This window comes from Neoarius graeffei, chromosome 19, assembly GCF_027579695.1.
Source record: "Neoarius graeffei isolate fNeoGra1 chromosome 19, fNeoGra1.pri, whole genome shotgun sequence".
Taxonomy (NCBI): domain Eukaryota; kingdom Metazoa; phylum Chordata; class Actinopteri; order Siluriformes; family Ariidae; genus Neoarius; species Neoarius graeffei.
In genome coordinates this window covers 14836302-14854302 of record NC_083587.1, presented here as the reverse complement: position 1 = coordinate 14854302, position 18001 = coordinate 14836302, and positions in this window count along the sequence as shown.

Genomic DNA, 18001 nt, shown 5'->3' with positions numbered 1-18001 from the left:
AAAGGAGCAAGAACAACGGTTCAAAGCCTTGATGCTGGCCCAACATGAAGACCGGCAGGTTTTCCAGCACCTGCTCGCATTGGCGGGGTCCGTAACCACCACCGGAGCGGACCCTCCCCACCTCACCCTAACAAAGATGGGTCCACACGATGATCAGGAAGCCTTCCTCACGCTCTTTGAGCAAGCAGCGGAGGCGTGGGGTTGGCCGGTCGAATAGCATGCAGCGCGGCTCCTCCCCCTGCTGATGGGCGAGGCGCAGCTTGCCGTGCTGCAGCTCCCTGCCGACAGCCGGCTCATGTACGCGGGCCTCCGAAGAGCCGTTCTCCAGCATGTTGGCTGCTCCCCAGAGCAACAGCGGCAGCGCTTCTGCTTGCTGCACTTGGAGGAGGTCGGCTGGCCATTCGTGTTTGGGCAACAACTCTGGGACGCAGGGCTGAGGGCAGACGACCGCGACGCCGAGGGAGTTATCGACCTGGTGACACTGGAGCAATTCATCGTGCGACTTCCGGAAGGAATGGCAGAGTGGGTCCAGTGTCATCGCCCAGCGTTGCTAGATCAAGCTATCAAGCTGGCAGAGGACCACATGGCGGCAGTTCCAATGGCAGGAAGACGTGTTTCTTCTTCTCCTCGTTCCTCTCTCTCTCCCTCTCCCTCTACTTCCCATCCTCGCCCCATTCCTCCACCGCAGAGGCGGGGGCTGGCTCCCCCCCAGCCAGCCCGGCGCACCCATGGTGTCCTCCCATTTTTCCCTTCCTTGTCTGTGTCTTCTCCCCCCCAGGTGAGTGATGTCCGTCACACCGGTGCAGAGGAAGAGCCTGGGCCGGAGTGCTGGTGCTATGGGGGGCTGGGACATCTCCAAAATCAGTGCTCCACGATGGAGGTGGGCATGGTGGTTCGGGTCCCCGATGCACCAGAAACCGCCCTCGATCGGGCCGGAGCGTATCGTATACCGGTAAGTGTCCAAGGGTATACGTACCAGGCTTTGGTGGATTCTGGCTGTAAACAGACCTCAATCCACCAAAGTCTGGTGCAAGGTGAGGCATTGATGAGAGTATGAATGGTGAAGGTGTTGTGTGTGCATGTATTCACAACTACCCTTTAGTGTCTGTCCACATTCTATTTTGGGGTGAAAAGCATACTGTAAAGGCGGCAGTTAACCCTCATCTCACCCACTCACAGATTTTGTGGACTGATTGGCCAGCTTTTAAGGAGTTAATGACACACATAGTGAGGAGTGGGTCCTGCAGTAATCCATCTGGGGAAGACCCCGGACTAGCATTGGTGGGAGAAGCTGTCACAGAGCCGTCTATGTCAGCACAGCATCAGGGCAATACGGGGAGTGAGGAGCACCCCGCCCCTCCTCCCTCTCTTGGGGATTCCCTTGGGGATTTCCTGTTAGAGCAGTTGTGAGACGGGACTCTGCGGCATGCATTTGATCAAGTGAGAGTAATCGATGGTCAAATTCTCCAGCCAAATGCGATGCCGGCCTTCCCCTACTTTTCTATTTATTAAGGATAGGTTATACCAAATGACGCAGGACACTCAAGCTGGTGAAAAGATAACACAGTTATTAACCCCAAAGAGCCATCGGGAACTCGTATTCCAGGTGGCTCACTTTAATCCCATGGCCGGACACATAGGGCAGGATAAAACACTAGCCTGAATAATGGCCCAGTTCTATTGGCCAAGGATTCGTGGGGATGTCCGTTGGTGGTGCGCGGCGTGCTGCGAATGCTAATTAGTAAATCCCGTGGCCACTCCAAAAGTGCCTTTGCGCCCTCTCCCTTTAATTGAGACTCCTTTTGAAAGAATTGGGATGGATCTCGTCGGGCCATTAGATCGGTCAGCACGGGGATATCGCTTTATTTTAGTTCTGGTGGACTATGCAATGCGATATCCGGAAGCAGTGCCTCTCCATAATATCTCAGCACACAGTATTGCGGAAGCGATCTTCCACTTTATTTCCCGGGTCGGGATTTTGAAAGAAATCCTGACAGACCAAGGCACTACATTTATGTCACACACACTGCGCAAGCTGTATGGGTTACTGGGGATTAAGCCTATCCGCAACAGCATCTATCACCCACAAACTGATGGCTTAGTGGAACATTTTAATCGAACTCTCAAAAACATAATTCGGAAGTTCATAAGTGAAGATGCACGTAATTGGGATAAGTGGCTCGAGACCCTGTTATTTGCAGTACGAGAGGTCCTGCAAGCCTCCACAGGGTTTTCACCATTTGAATTATTATACGGGCGTAAGCTGCGTGGCATCTTGGACGTGCTATGTGAAAATTGGGAGGAGGGACCTTCATCTAGTAAGAATGAAATTCAATGCGTTCTCGATCTGTACGCCAAACTCCACACACTCACGCACTTAGCTCAGGAGAATTTGTGGTAGGTGCAAGAACGTCAAATCCGGCTGTAGGATGGGCACACGCCTTAGAGAGTTCACACCGGGAGACAAAGTATTGTGTTATTGCCCACGTCGAGCTCCAAATTGATCGCCAAGTGGCAAGGGCCCTTCGAGGTCACACGACGAGTCGGGGATGCCGACTATGAGGTGAGGTGAACAGACAGGGGCAGGGCATTGCAAATTTACCACCTCAATCTATTAAAACGTTGGAATGAGGAGGTCCCTGTGGCGTTGGTGTCGGTAATCCCGAAAAAGCACTGTGGGCGGCACAGTGGTGTAGTGGTTAGCACAGTCGCCTCACAGCAAGAAGGTTCTGGGTTCGAACCCAGCGGCTGGCGAGGGCCTTTCTGTGTGGAGTTTGCGTGTTCTCCCCCTGTCTGCGTGGGTTTCCTCCAGGTGCTCCAGTTTCCCCCACAATCCAAAGACATGCAGTTAGGTTGATGTGGGGCGGCCTTGGGCTGAGATGCCCTTGAGCAAGGTACCTGACTGCTCCCTGGGTGCTTTGGTGTGGCTGCCCACTGCTCTGAGTGTGTGCGTGTGTTCACTGCTTCAGATGGGTTAAATGCAGAGGATGAATTTCACTGTGCTTGAAGTGTGCATGTGACCAATAAAGGTTTTTTCTTCAAAAAGGCAGAGCTGTGGCCGGAGGTTCAAAAAAGAAAATTGACATCACCAACCACTCCAGTCCCTTGTGGAGACCACCTCTCCCCGGCCCAACTCACAGAGGTAGCCCAGTTGCAGAAAGAATTTTTTAACATGTTTTCGCCCCTGCCCGGCCGCACCCACCTCATAGAACACCACATTGAGACACCCCTGGGGGTGGCCATGCGCAGCTGCCCTTACCACCTGCCCAAACACAAAAAAAAGGTGGTCCGGGATGAACTCAAGGCCATGCTCGAAATGGGCATAATCGAGGAGTCCCACAGTGACTGGAGCAGCCCAGTGGTCCTGGTCCCCAAGACCGATGGGTCGGTTCGGTTCTGTGTGGACTATAGAAAAGTCAACATGGTGTCTAAATTTGATGTGTACCCAATACCTCGCATTGACAAGCTGCTCAATCGATTAGGCACTGCTCGTTTTTATTCAACACTGGATTTAATGAAGGGATGTCGGCAGATCCCCTTGACTCCTTTGTCCCAAAAGAAAACAGCCTTTTACTTACTTACTTACTTAGAAACTTTAATGTCCTTAAAAAGGCAATTTGTTTTACAGCACAACACAAGACGAGACACCAGCCACCATCATATCTAACATCCCAACACAAACACATGTAAAACACAACAAAAACACACCACGTCCATTGCACCAGCTAAAAAAAACAACAACACACTTTTCCACACTGTTTGGCTTACACCAGTTCATCACACTTCCTTTTGGGTTGTTTGGGGCTCCCACGACATTTCAGCAGCTCATGGACAGGGTTCTCCTCCCCCACACCACCTACGCAGCTGCGTATCTTGATGATATTATCATCTATAGCAATGATTGGCCGCTGCACCTTGAATACCTTAGGGCCATCCTAAAGTCACTGAGGCATGCAGGTCTCACAGCTAACCCAAAGAAGTGTGCAATTAGGCGGGTGGAAGTACGGTATCTGGGTTTCCACTTAGGCAATGGGCAGGTGCGTCCCCAAATTAATAAGACGGCAGCGATTGTGGCCTGCCCAAGTCCTAAGACCAGAAAGGGGGTGAAACAGTTCTTGGGGCTAGCTGGCTACTATCATAGGTTCATACCTAATTATTCAGATGTCACCAGCTCACTGACTGATCTCACTAAAAAGGGAGCACCAGATCCAGTCCAGTGGACAGATCAATGCCAACAGGCTTTCTCTAGGGTAAAGGCTGCACTGTGTGGGGGGCCACTGTTACACTCCTCTGACTCTTCTCTCCCCTTTATTTTACAGCCAGATGCATCGGACAGAGGGCTGGGGGCCGTTCTGTCCCAGAAGGTGGAGGGGGAGTAGCGTTCTGTGCTGTACATTAGCCGGAAGCTGTCAATGTGGGAAGGCAGGTACAGCACGATAGAGAAAGAGTGCCTAGCCATCAAGTGGGCAGTCCTCACCCTCCGGTACTACCTACTGGGACACCCTTTCACCGTCTGTTCAGACCACGCGCACCTCCAGTGGCTCCACCGCATGAAGGATGCCAACGCACGGATCACCCATTGGTATCTTGCCCTCCAGCCATTTAAGTTCGAGGTGATCCACAGGCCGGGGGCACAGATGGTGGTGGCAGACTTCCTGTCCTGTCGGGGGGGAGTCAGTTTCAGGCTGGATGGCTCCCCGGCCTGAGTCGGGCGGTGGGGGTATGTGGCAGCGGGGGCATGGCCAAGCAGCAGTCTGTGAATGGAGGGCGGGGAAGATCTCATCTCATCTCATTATCTCTAGCTGCTTTATCCTTCTACAGGGTCGCAGGCAAGCTGGAGCCTATCCCAGCTGACTACGGGCGAAAGGCGGGGTACACCCTGGACAAGTCGCCAGGTCATCACAGGGCTGACACATAGACACAGACAACCATTCACACTCACATTCACACCTACGGTCAATTTAGAGTCACCAGTCAACCTAACCTGCATGTCTTTGGACTGTGGGGGAAACCGGAGCACCCGGAGGAAACCCACGCGGACACGGGGAGAACATGCAAACTCCACACAGAAAGGCCCTCGCCGGCCCCGGGGCTCGAACCCAGGACCTTCTTGCTGTGAGGCGACAGCGCTAACCACTACACCACCGTGGGGCGGGGAAGATAAGTGGCTAAATCACTCCACCTACTGTTAATTAATGTGTGTATATGTGTTTGTTTGTTTGTTACAGGGAGGGAGCATAAAAGGAGAGAGAGAGCAGAGAAAAGGGACTCTCTCCCTAACTACAATGCATGTGTGAGTGAGTGAGTGAAAGAAAGAAAGACAAAGTGAGTGAAAGAAAGCTGAAAAAGTAAGCTGAAAAGTAAAAATAAAGTGTTTGTGGAAACATCTCTTGCCTGCTGTGCTTCTGTGCTCCACCCACATCAGGGTCTTACTACACCTATTTATCTAAATGCATTTAAATGTAAATTTTAATCAATCAACTGGTGGCTGAGGGCAGACAACCATGACGCCCAGGGGATCATCAATCTGGTGACACTGGAGCAGTTCACGCATCTTCCGGAAGGAACGGTGGAGTGGATCCAGTGTCATCGCCCAGCATTGCTGGATCAAGCCATCGAGTTGGCAGAGGACCATCTGGCATCGGTTCCAGTGGCAGGTGGATGTGTCACCTCTTCTTTTTTCTTTTCTTCTTCCCCCCCTCCTTCCTCTTCCTGCACCCACCCCATTCCCCCACCACAGAGACTGGGGCCAGCTCCCACCCAGCCAGCCTGCTGCACCCATGGTGTTCTCCCATCTTCTCCTTCTGTGTCTGTGTCTTCTCCCCCCAGATGAGTGACGTCCATAAGGCCAGTGCAGAGGTGAAGCCTGGGCCGGTATGCTGGCACTGTGGGGAGCCTGGGCATCTCCAGGGTCAGTGTTCCGTGATGGAAGTGGGAGCTGTGGTCCAGATCCCCGATACGCCAGAGACTGCCTCCGATCAGGCCAGATCATATTGTACACTGGTGAGTGTTCAAGGGTTCAAGGGTGAGTGTTCAATGTATCACGCATTGGTGGATTCTAGCTATCCACCTCAATCCACCAAGGTCTGGTGCAAGGTGAGGCATTGGGGAGAGCACAACTCCCGGGTCGGGATTCCAAAAGAAATCCTAAGGGACCAAGGCACTATGTGTATGTCATGCACACTGCATGAACTGTATGGATTATTGGGGATTAAATCTATTCACACCAGCATCTATCACTCACAAACTGATGGCTTAGTGGAATGATGTAATCAAACCCTTAAAAATTTAATTCAGAAGTTTGTTAGCAAAGATGCACATAATTGGGATAAATGGCTCAAGCCCCTGTTATTCACAGTACAAGAGGTCCCGCAAGCCTCCATGGGATTCTCCCCATTTGAATTATTATATGGGCGAGAGCCTCGCCGCATTTTGGACATGTGCACCTTAAGAAATCCTAAGGGACCAAGGCACTATGTGTATGTCATGCACACTGCATGAACTGTATGGATTATTGGGGATTAAATCTATTCACACTAGCATCTATCACTCACAAACTGATGGCTTAGTGGAATGATGTAATCAAACCCTTAAAAATTTAATTCAGAAGTTTGTTAGCAAAGATGCACATAATTGGGATAAATGGCTCAAGCCCCTGTTATTCACAGTACAAGAGGTCCTGCAAGCCTTCATGGGATTCTCCCCATTTGAATTATTATATGGGCGAGAGCCTCGCCGCATTTTGGACATGTGCATTTTGGAAAACTGGGAGGAGGGACCTTTGCCTAGTAAGGATGAAATTCAATGTGTTCTCAACCTATGCACAAACCTCCACACCCTCAAGCACTGAACTCAGGAGAATTTGCGGCAGGCACAAGAAAGTCAAGCCCGGCTGTATGACAGGGGCACGCACCTTAGAGAGTTCAGTCCAGGAGACAAAGTACTCATATTATTGCCCACATTGAGCTCCAAATTAGTCGCCAAGTGGCAAGGGCCCTTCGACGTCACATGGTGAATGTCAACTATGAAGTGAAGCGAATGGTTGGGGCAAATATGCCACCTCAACCTGCTAAAACGTTGGAATGAGGGGGTCCCTGTGGCATTGGTGTCGGTAGTTCCGGAGAAGGCAGAGCTGGGGCCGGAGGCAAAAACCAAAATCCTACTCAAAGTACTCTGGTTCCTTGTGGAGACCACCTCTCACTGACCCAACTCACAGTGGTGGCTAGGTTGCAAGAGGAATTTTATGACGTGTTCTCATCCCTTCTCAGCCACACCCACCTCATAGAACACCACACTGAGATGTGCCCAGGAGTGGTGGTGTGTAGCCGCCCTTACCACTTATCCGGTGGGGGTATGTCACAGCGGGATGTGGCCAAAAGTGGGTTTCTGAATGGAGGGCAGGGTCAGGGAAGGTGAGTGGCAAAGTCACCTGTTGTCAATTAATGGTGTGTGTGTGTGTGTGTGTGTGTGTGTGTGTGTGTGTGTGTGTGTGTGTGTGTGTGTGTGTTGCAGTGACAGTGGAGGGTAGAAAAGGAGGGAGAGAGTGAAGAGAAGGGAGTGCTCCTGACCAGAACGTGTGTGTGTGTCTGAGTATTGAGTGAGTGAGTGAATGAATGAAGCTGAAAAGCAAAATTCTTAAAAATAAAGTGTGTGAACATCATCAGCCTGCCATGCTTCAGTACTCCACCCACATCAGAGCTTACTACAGTGCAAAAAACAAAAAAAACATTGAGTGAGTAAGTGATAGTTCTGTGGGTGGAAACAAATGCCTTGTTGATAAGTGAGATCAGAAGAAAAATGGCCAGATTGGTTTGAGCTGCCAGGAAGGATATAGTAACTCATATAATCACTCTTTACAACTGTGGTGAGCAGAAAAGCATCTCGACATGCAACAGCAGAAGACCACATTGGGTTCCACTCCTGCAGCCAAGAACGGGAATCTTAGCATCAAGAACAAATTCCTATTAAAGTGGCCAGTGAGTGTAGATAGGACTGTAGTTGCAAGGTGTTTTCCAGCCACACCATAATGATATACAAACTCATTCTGTATAAAATAAAGATTAAAGATTCAAAGATTTTTTATTCACTATATATCCAGGACATATAGGAGAATCGTAATGCCGTTTCTCTCTCACCTTACTTGTAAAAACAGATAAAGATTTTTAAAAAATTATATTAAGAAAAACAACATATATAAATATTTATAAATATAGATAATATACATAAAAATACACTCTAAAATCAATGTACAAAATAGCAGTAGTGCAAATACAATACAATATCTGTAATGGAGAAGATGCTAGAAGAGTAGCTTATAAGATGTATATGAACAGTAGTGCAAATGAGCAATAGCAGCAGATACAGCAGTAATGCAAATGATTGTAGTGTGATGTGCAAATGGATGAGATAGAGTTTCTTGTGTGAATGAATGTGTTACAGACCAGGGGTAGGGGGTAGGTAGTGGACAGAGTTCAGCATCTTGTCAGCCTGGTGGATGAAGCTGTTCAGCAGTCTTGTGGAGCGGGCCCGGAGGCTCTGGTATCTTTTCCCTGAGGGCAGGAGGTTGAAGAGTGAGTGTGAAGGGTGGGAGGTGTCACCAGCGATGCTGATGGCTCTGCGGGTGAGACAGGAGTAATAGATGTCCATAAGGGAGGGCTGAGGGGTACCAATGATCTTGCTGGCTGTGTTCACTATGCGTTGCAGAGTCTTCCGGCAGGAGGCACTGCAGCCTCCATACCATGCAGCGATGCAGCCAGTGAGGACACTCTCAATGGTGCCCCTGTAGAATGAGCACATGATGGGGGGTGGGACTTGTGCACTCCTCAGTTTGTGGAGGAAGTAGAGGCGAGTTTGAGTCTTCTTGGCCAGCAATGCAGTGTTGCTGGACTAGGAGAGGTCCTCAGCGATGTGCACCTCTAGGAATTTGGTGCTGCTCACCCTCTCCACTGCAGCACCATCGATGGTCAGAGGGGGATGCTGTGAGTGACTTCTGAAGTCAACTACAATCTCTTTGGTCTTCTCCATGTTCAGGAAGAGATTGTTGTCTTTACTCCACTGGACCAGTTGGCTCATCTCATTCCTGTAGTTGGCTTCATCGTTGTTAGTGATGAGGCCCACCACAGATGTGTCATCTGCAAACTTGATGATGTGGTTGGTGCTGTAGTTTGGTACACAGTCATGGGTCAGCAGGGTGAAGAGCAGTGGGCTGAGCACACATCCTTGTGGGGCCCCTGTGCTCAGCATGATGGTCCTGGAGGTGTTACTGCTGACCCAAACATTCTGTGGCCTCCCTGTAAGAAAGTCCAGCACCCAGTTAAAAAGAGAGGTGTTGAGTCCCAAATGTCTGAGTTTTTGTATTAGCTGCTGGGGAATGATTGTGTTGAATGCCAAACTGTAATCCAAGAACAGCATTTGCACATAGGTGTTCTTTGAGTCCAGGTGAGTGAGGGCTGGGTGGAGAGCAGTGGAGATAGCATCCTCTATGGACCTGTTTGGCCTATATTCAAACTGGAATGGGTCATGAGAGGGAGGGAGAATGGATTTAATGTTCTGCATGAGCAGTCGCTCAAAGCACTTCATGATGATGGAAGTCAGTGCTATGGGCCGATAGTCATTATAGTTGGATGGGAGGAGCATCTTTGACACTGGTATTATGGTTGTAGCTTTGAAACATGTGGGGACAACAGCTTGGTTCAGGGAGATATTAAAGATGTCAGCGAGGACATCCTTGACATCCATGGCACAGTCCTTCAAAACATGACCAGGTATGTTGTCTGGTCCAGCTGCCTTATGTGGGTTGATCCTGGAAAGGGTCCTCTCCATGCTGGCTGGAGCCAGACATGCTGCCTGTTCATCCGGGGAGGAGTGGTCTTCTGTGCTGGTGTGTTGTTTTGTGTTTCAAAGCATCCAAAGAAGTCATTTAGGCAGTTTAGTAATGTGATGTCACTCTTACAGGTCCGTGGTGGGGGTTTGTAGTTTGTGAGGGTTTGAATGCCACGCTAGAGAGACTGTGAATCTCTTGTGTTGCTGAAGCATCAGATATTTTATTGCTGTCTTGACGTTTTGCCTCCCTGATGCCACGGGACAGGTTGGCTCTGGCTGTTGTTAGACCTGTGGTGTCACCGGTCCTAAAGGCTGCGTCCCGAGCCCACAGGAGCCTGTGAACCTCTCCTTTCAGCCAAGGCTTCTGGTTAACACACACTATATTGAATTTTTCTGGTAAAACATTGTTTAACAGCAATAAAACCAAAATCCACTAAATGTTTCCTGTATCTGCTTTTTGATTCAAGTCAACAGTTGAAAGGATTCAGTACACATTGTCATAAAGTCCAGATGTTCATTTAGACCTTTCATGAACAAGCCAAAGGTGACAGCAGTAAGGAAAGGAAGAAACATGAGCTTCATCTTCATCTGTTCACTTGACTGATTTCTGTTCACACAAATATGCATGGCTGATTCATTCACTTCTGTTCTGTTGGCAAAATTGAGATCTTTTCATTTAATATCATTGAAACAATTTTATGCACTGTACAGTATGTATGTATGTATGCAAATGGTTGTGTGATGCATCTAGTGTGTAGGCATAGTGCCTGCGTGCTTGTCACCTCTTGCTTTCAGCCCTCACCGCTGGCTAGCAGAGCTGCTGTGCAGCACTGCAAAAAGAGAGCCAAGTGCATAAGTCTCTCCTGCCAATACATAGCTTCTCCACAGTGAGTCCTATGCAGTGCTTACACGTGGTTACAGACGGAAACTTGGCACTGCAAGGCCCCAGGCAAACCTGCAGAGAGCTCAGAGGAGGTCTGGCTCCCAGACATGCATGGCCCACTGGCATGTGGACATCAAATCAAATCAAATCAAGTTTATTTGTACAGCGCTTTTAACAATAAACATTGTCGCAAAGCAGCTTTACAGAATTTGAACGACTTAAAACATGAGCTAATTTTATCCCTAATCTATCCCCAATCTATCTGGACATGCCCTGATGCCCATGAACCAGACCTCCAGCTATGAGTAAATAGCACAAGGGTAGATGGAGCTCATTGCCTGGGAAGGCAATTTGCTAGGGAAAGGCACCCTGATTTCAAACTTGCAGCCAAGATGGTGCCAAACATCATGCTCTGCATTCCTTTGGATTACCACCATCAAGGCTGAGAGGGGGATTCTGATGTTTGGGCAGCCCAGGATCTTCATACCTTTTGCCCAGGCTTCACACCCTGGAGAGGCCACTTCAGCCTCACCCTAGAGTGAAGACACAACATGGAAGCTGTCAGTCTATGGGTTATAAGCCCCTCCTAATAGGTGTAGGGTACAGGGCACCATGGCTCAGCTTCGATGGTGGGAAGGATCATTGTATCCTATTGCCCAATCACCACCTGCCTCAAGCTGGGCATCCCCCAGACAGTTAGGTGTTGGCCTGCCTACATCTGTTGCTCTAGAGGGTGCTTGGACTGTAGTGCACTGCTCAAGCATGACAAGCAGACAGAAACCCTGCACCTGACAAACAAAGAAACTTGAAAACAAAGAAGACCCCAGTTCTTCGACTTGCTAGCTGGAACGTGCACACTACAGTGGTGCTTGAAAGTTTGTGAACCTTTGAGAATTTTCTATATTTCTGAATAAATATGACCCAAAACATCATCAGATTTTCACACAAGTCCTAAAAGTAGATAAAGAGAACCCAGTTAAACAAATGAGACAAAAATATTATACTTGGTCATTTATTTATTGAGGAAAATGATCCAATATTACATATCTGTGAGTGGCAAAAGTATGTGAACCTCTAGGATTAGCAGTTAATTTGAAGGTGAAATTAGAGTCAGGTGTTTTCAATCAATGGGATGACAACCAGGTGTGAGTGGGCACCCTGTTTTATTTAAAGAACAGGGATCTATCAAAGTCTGATCTTCACAACACGTTTGTGGAAGTGTATCATGGCACGAACAAAGGAGATTTCTGAGGACCTCAGAAAAAGCATTGTTGATGCTCATCAGGCTGGAAAAGGTTACAAAACCATCTCTAAAGAGTTTGGACTTCACCAATCCATAGTCATACAGATTGTGTACAAATGGAAGAAATTCAAAACCACCGTTACCCTCCCCAGGAGAGGTTGACCAACAAAGATCACTCCAAGAGCAAAGCGTGTCATAGTCGGCGAGGTCACAAAGGACCCCAGGGTAACTTCTAAGCAACTGAAGGCCTCTCTCACATTGGCTAATGTTAATGTTCATGAGTCCACCATCAGGAAAACACTGAACAACGATGGTGTGCATGGCAGGGTTGCAAGGAGAAAGCCACTGCTCTCCAAAAAGAGCATTGCTGCTCATCTGCAGTTTGCTAAAGATCACGTGGACAAGCCAGATGGCTATTGGAAAAATGTTTTGTGGACGGATGAGACCAAAATAGAACTTTTTGGTTGAAATGAGAAGTGTTATGTTTGGAGAAAGGAAAGCACTGCATTCCAGCATAAGAACCTTATCCTATCTGTGAAACATGGTGGTGGTATTATCAAGGTTCAGGTCTGTTTTGCTGCATCTGGGCCAGGACGGCTTGCCATCATTGATGGAACAATGAATTCTGAATTATACCAGCAAATTCTAAAGGAAAATGTCAGGACATCTGTCCATGAACTGAATCTCAAGAGAAGGTGGGTCATGCAGCACGACAACAACCCTAAGCACACAAGTTGTTCTACCAAAGAATGGTTAAAGAAGAATAAAGTGAATGTTTTGGAATGGCCAAGTCAAAGTCCTGACCTTAATCCAATCGAAATGTTGTGGAAGGACCTGAAGCAAGCAGTTCATGTGAGGAAACCCACCAACATCCCAGAGTTGAAGCTGTTCTGTACAGAGGAATGGGCTAAAATTCCTCCAAGCCGGTGTGCAGGACTGATCAACAGTTACCGGAAATGTTTAGTTGCAGTTATTGCTGCACAAGGGGGCCACATCAAATACTGAAAGCAAAGGTTCACATACTTTTGCCATTCACAGATATGTAATATTGGATCATTTTCCTCAATAAATAAATGACCAAGTATAATATTTTTGTCTCATTTGTTTAACTGGGTTCTCTTTATCTACTTTTAGGACTTGTGTGAAAATCTGATGATGTTTTAGTTCATATTTATTCAGAAATATAGAAAATTCTAAAGGGTTCACAAACTTTCAAGCACCACTGTATATACACAGGCCTCTCTGATGACCTCCGTGAGGTGGACAACACTAGGAAGATGGCCATTATTGACAGTGAACTCACTAGACTTAACATTAGCATAACTGCCCTCCAAGAGACCAGACTCCAGCAGTTCCCTTAGAGAAGAAAACTATACCTCCTCAGGCAGAGGGCCTGAGGAGCCCTGCCAGCATGGAGTTGGCTTCACTGTCAGAATCACCCTTCTGGACACGATGGAGCCTCCCTTGGGGGGCACCAAGCGCCTTCTATCCATGTGTTTCAGCACTGCAACTGGCCCTGTCAATATTCTCAGCATCTCTGCTCCCACTCTTAACTCCTTACCTTAAGAGGACACAAAGAGCCAAGGACACTATGGACAGCTTGACGAACTGATCAAAGGTTACCCAAAAGATGAGCTCCTTTTCCTTCTAGGCAATTTCAATGCTAGAGTTGGCACAGATCATGAGTCATGGCCCATATGTCTCAGACACCACCACACTGGAAAGATGAATGTGAATGGATAGAGACTGTTGGAATTGTGCTCATATCACAACCTTTGCATTACAAACTCCTTCTTTGGGTGTAAACCACAACACAAAGTGTCATGGAAGCACACCAGATCTCACCGCTGGCACCAACTTCACATGATCATCACTACATGCTCTGCCCTTAACCATGTTCTCATTACCAGGAGTTACTACAGTGCAGGCTGCGACACTGATCATGTCTGTGTATGCAGCAAAGTGCGCCTACAACCTCGTAGGGTACACTGTTCCAAACCAAAAGGTTGACCCCACATTAACACTGCACAGATGTCAATACCCCTCAAGGTGGAAGAATATGTGTCTGGTTTGGACCAAGCTCTCCAGGACCTGCCAGACTCAAACGCCACAGCAAAGTGGAACACCATGAAGGATGCCATCTACTGTACAAAACAGCCATGTCCACATTCAGCAAGAAGATCTGGCCCAGGTAGGACTGGTTCAATGCTCACCTTCCAAGGATGGAACCAGTAATTGAAGCCAAATGCAAAGCCTTCCTGGCACACAAGCAGTCCAAGCAGACAGACACTTGCAACACTCAGAAGTGCTCGGAGCATTGCCCAACACACTGCCGGACAGTGTGCAAATGACTACTGGCAACAACTTTGTGTAGGAATCCAGTGTAGTGCCAAATCTGGAGACGTTTGTGGCATGTATAATGGCATTTAAGAAGGCTCTTGGACCTACTGTGAAACTGACCACTCCCCTGAGATCTGTGACAGGGGAGAAGATCACTGACCGCAAGGAGCAGATGGACAGATGGGTCAAACATTACTATGAACTTTATTCTCATGTACCAACAGTCTCTGACACTGCCCTCAACAGCATAGAGGACCTGCCTATCATGGAGGAGCTTGATGATGTGCCTTCCATGGAAGAGCTCTCACTGCAAAAAACTGAATTTGAGGAGAAAATTCCTTAATACTGGTGAAATTATCTTGCTGCATGGGCAGATAATTTTACTTGACAAGACATCTTGGAATAAATTGGTTAGAATCTAGAACTAGTTTTAATAATCTCAGAGTTGGTGTCTTGTATTCTTCTAACAGGAAATGCTAGATTGTTTCAACTATATTAAAGATATTCTAACTTGCTATCATTTTTGCAGTGTAGAAGAATACAAGATACCAACTCTGAGATTATTAAAACTAGTTCTAGATTGTAGCCAACTTATTCCAAGATGTCTTGTCAAGTAAAATTATCTGTCCATGCAGCAAGGTTTCACTAGTATTAAGGAATTTTCTCCTCAAATTCAGTTTTCAATTTTTTGCAGTGCAGTAACGCTATCGACTCCCTTCCAACTGACAAAGCACCAGACAGTGACAACGTCCCACCTGAAGCCATCAAGCACAGTAAACCAGCCTTACTTCAGCCACTGTACAAGCTTCTCTATCTCTGCTGGGAGGAAGGGGCAGTTCCTCAAGGTATGCATGATGCTACCATCATAACAATCTACATAAACAAGGGTGACTGCAGTGATTGCAACAACAACAGGGGGATCTAAGTATTTTTGGCAAAGTGCACGCCGGATCCTCCTCAACAGATTACAACTGCTTGCAGACCATTTGTACCTGGAATCCCAATGTGGTTTCGAAGCTGGCAGATCAGCAACAGACATAATCTTCTCTTTGTGCCAACTCCAGAAGTGTAGGGAGCAAGGCCAACCACTCTACGTGATGTTTATAGACCTCACCAAGGCCTTTGGGCTGGTTAGCAGATGGGGACGTTTTGTACTCCTCAGAAAGATCGGCTGCCCCCCAAAACTCTGCAGAGTGCTGGTTTCATTCCATACGGACATGAAGGGAACAGTTCTGTATGACCGATCCTTCTCAGACTCCTTTCCCATCAACAGTGGTGTGAAACAGGACTGCATGTTGGCACAGACTCTGTTTGGAATCTTCTTTTTTCTGCTTCTGTCCTATGTCTTTGACTCCTGCACTGATGGTGTCTAGCTACACACTAGGTCTGACAACAAACTGTACAACCCAGCATGTCTGTGTTCAAAGACTAAGGTGAGGACAGTACTCCTCAAAGAGATGCTCTTTTCAGATGACGCTGCACTCACAGCCCACACAGATGAGGCCCTTCAGAGACTGAATGACCGCTTCACTGATGCATGCACCCAGTTTGGGCTCACCATCAGCCTGAAGAAGACCTGGATCTGCGTACAAGGTGCAAGTATGGTCCCCTCCATCAAAATGAACAATGTCACCTTGGAAGTTGTGGACCAATTCACCTATCTAGGGTCAACAGTCAGCAACACCCTCTCGGACACTGAGCATGACAGACAACTTGGGAAGTCCTACACCACCATGGAAAACCTGACCACAAGGGTGTGGGTGTGAGGGAATTTTTAATGGATGAACATTATTATTCTCTGTGTTTCTGTATGTTGAACTAAAGTGGCTTAGTTACTGAGAAGAGATGTTTTTCCACATGCTGTAATCGCTTTTCTGTGGCCTTGGTGGTAATGAGCAGGGTGCTTGAGTTCATCCTAGCTTGCATTTTCTCATGATGTAACCACCTTTCCTGACCTTGGTGGTGATAAGCGGGGTGCCTGAGTTCTCATAACTACGCATCCGCCCGCACGCCAGGTGCACGCTCTAACAAAGCTTCATAGAAAATCTTGAGCCAATCACGTGAAGACACAAGCAGTGAGCGAATGCTTTCAGAGTATAATAGATAACAGCCACTAAAACACAACTCAGAGTGCGCGTACTCTCGGCATCATCAGGAGTGATGTCTTCTTCTATTCTTCTCTTTCCTTTCCTATTTTATATATCTTTTATATGATCTACTATAATAAATGACTGAAAAGACAACTGTTAAGCGTTCTGAAGTGTTTATTAGAAATTTCCATTACAATTTGGCGTCTCCTGGGTGGGCCCTATGCGTCTGATCCTTGGACGACGGAACACTCCCAAGGCTACGGTGCGGAGCTGAGAACTCGGACGAGAGACCAGGCCATCAGGGCTCACTGAACCAGTAAGTGATAACTTTGCATTCTTGTGTAAAGAAATTAGTGGAAACAGTATTTAAAGAATGATACAAGAAATGGACAGGGATTTGTCCTAGTATTTAAAAAATGATATAAGAGACGGACAGAGATTTGTCCTAGTCAATGAAGAATGATATAAGAGATGGACAGAGATTTTCCCAGTCAAGGAAGACTGATATAAGAGACGGACAGAAGTTTGTCCAAGCCCAGGAGGACTGCTAAGCTGTGGTACCATCAATATGTTTGCCGAAACGGATAAACACAATTTTGAGACAATAAACTGCGAGTAGTTTATTGGGTTGTGTAAGAGAATTATCCACCCAAGTGACGACTGGGTAATGGCTCACCTACTTGAGCGAAGGAAGTACGGGTGCGTGTCTTGACAGACTCACGTTCAGCGATTCCTAACTGGGAAAGAATTGAATCTTGCTCCCTTTGTTCTGTGTGAACAACTGGCCTGTCGGAGGAACGGGATAGAGAGGTTCGATCACGAAGTCGCAAAGACACACCGGTGTGCATGCAAAATATTGATGAATTAACAGAGTACCGTCCTCCTCCAAATTCTGAAACAGAGAAACAGCTTTTGTACACATGCGCGAGTTGTCTTTGAGGTTGTTGTGTTAAATGATACCTACTTTGGTTTAAGGCAAATGTCAGATAAATTGTTTACTAATAAGAAAGCACCTTGTATTATTGTGTCACATTTTTGGACATAGTCCAACTTGTTCTTTTTGTGATCCTGAAAAAACTCAGCCATTGTTGTCATAACCTATTGATATAGCAGTGTACAATGAGGAACAGAAATGGTAAGTTAGGGAAAGAAAAGAAAAAGCAAGTAAGCCTGAAGCTACATGTGCTATAATAAGAACTGGCTGTTCCTATGACAGCCCAAACATCCAGTTTATGAAAACCTCGTATGGCGAGGATTATTTGGCACAGTTTGATATATGGGTAATGGACTTAGAATTCCCTGAGAAGGGCAGTTTTAGTCCCAGGCAGATAGGACAGTTAGAAGAAAAGTTGAAACAGAAGGAAAAAGAAGAGTCTGCAGATAATGTTAAGTTCTTAGGGGACTGAAGGGCGTTTTCTGCATGGAAAGAAGAAACACTTAAGAGAGAGTACGCAAGAGAGAAACGACAGCCAGGGCTCTCACCCTCTTCTCAGTGTTTGAAATTTCAGATGGACCCTGACCTGGAGTCTGCCCCACCACCCCAACACACACTGCCTCCTCAGCAAGGCGGAGCATCACTCCCACAAGCGCTTCACCCACAGAAAGGGGGAGAAGTCAAGACAA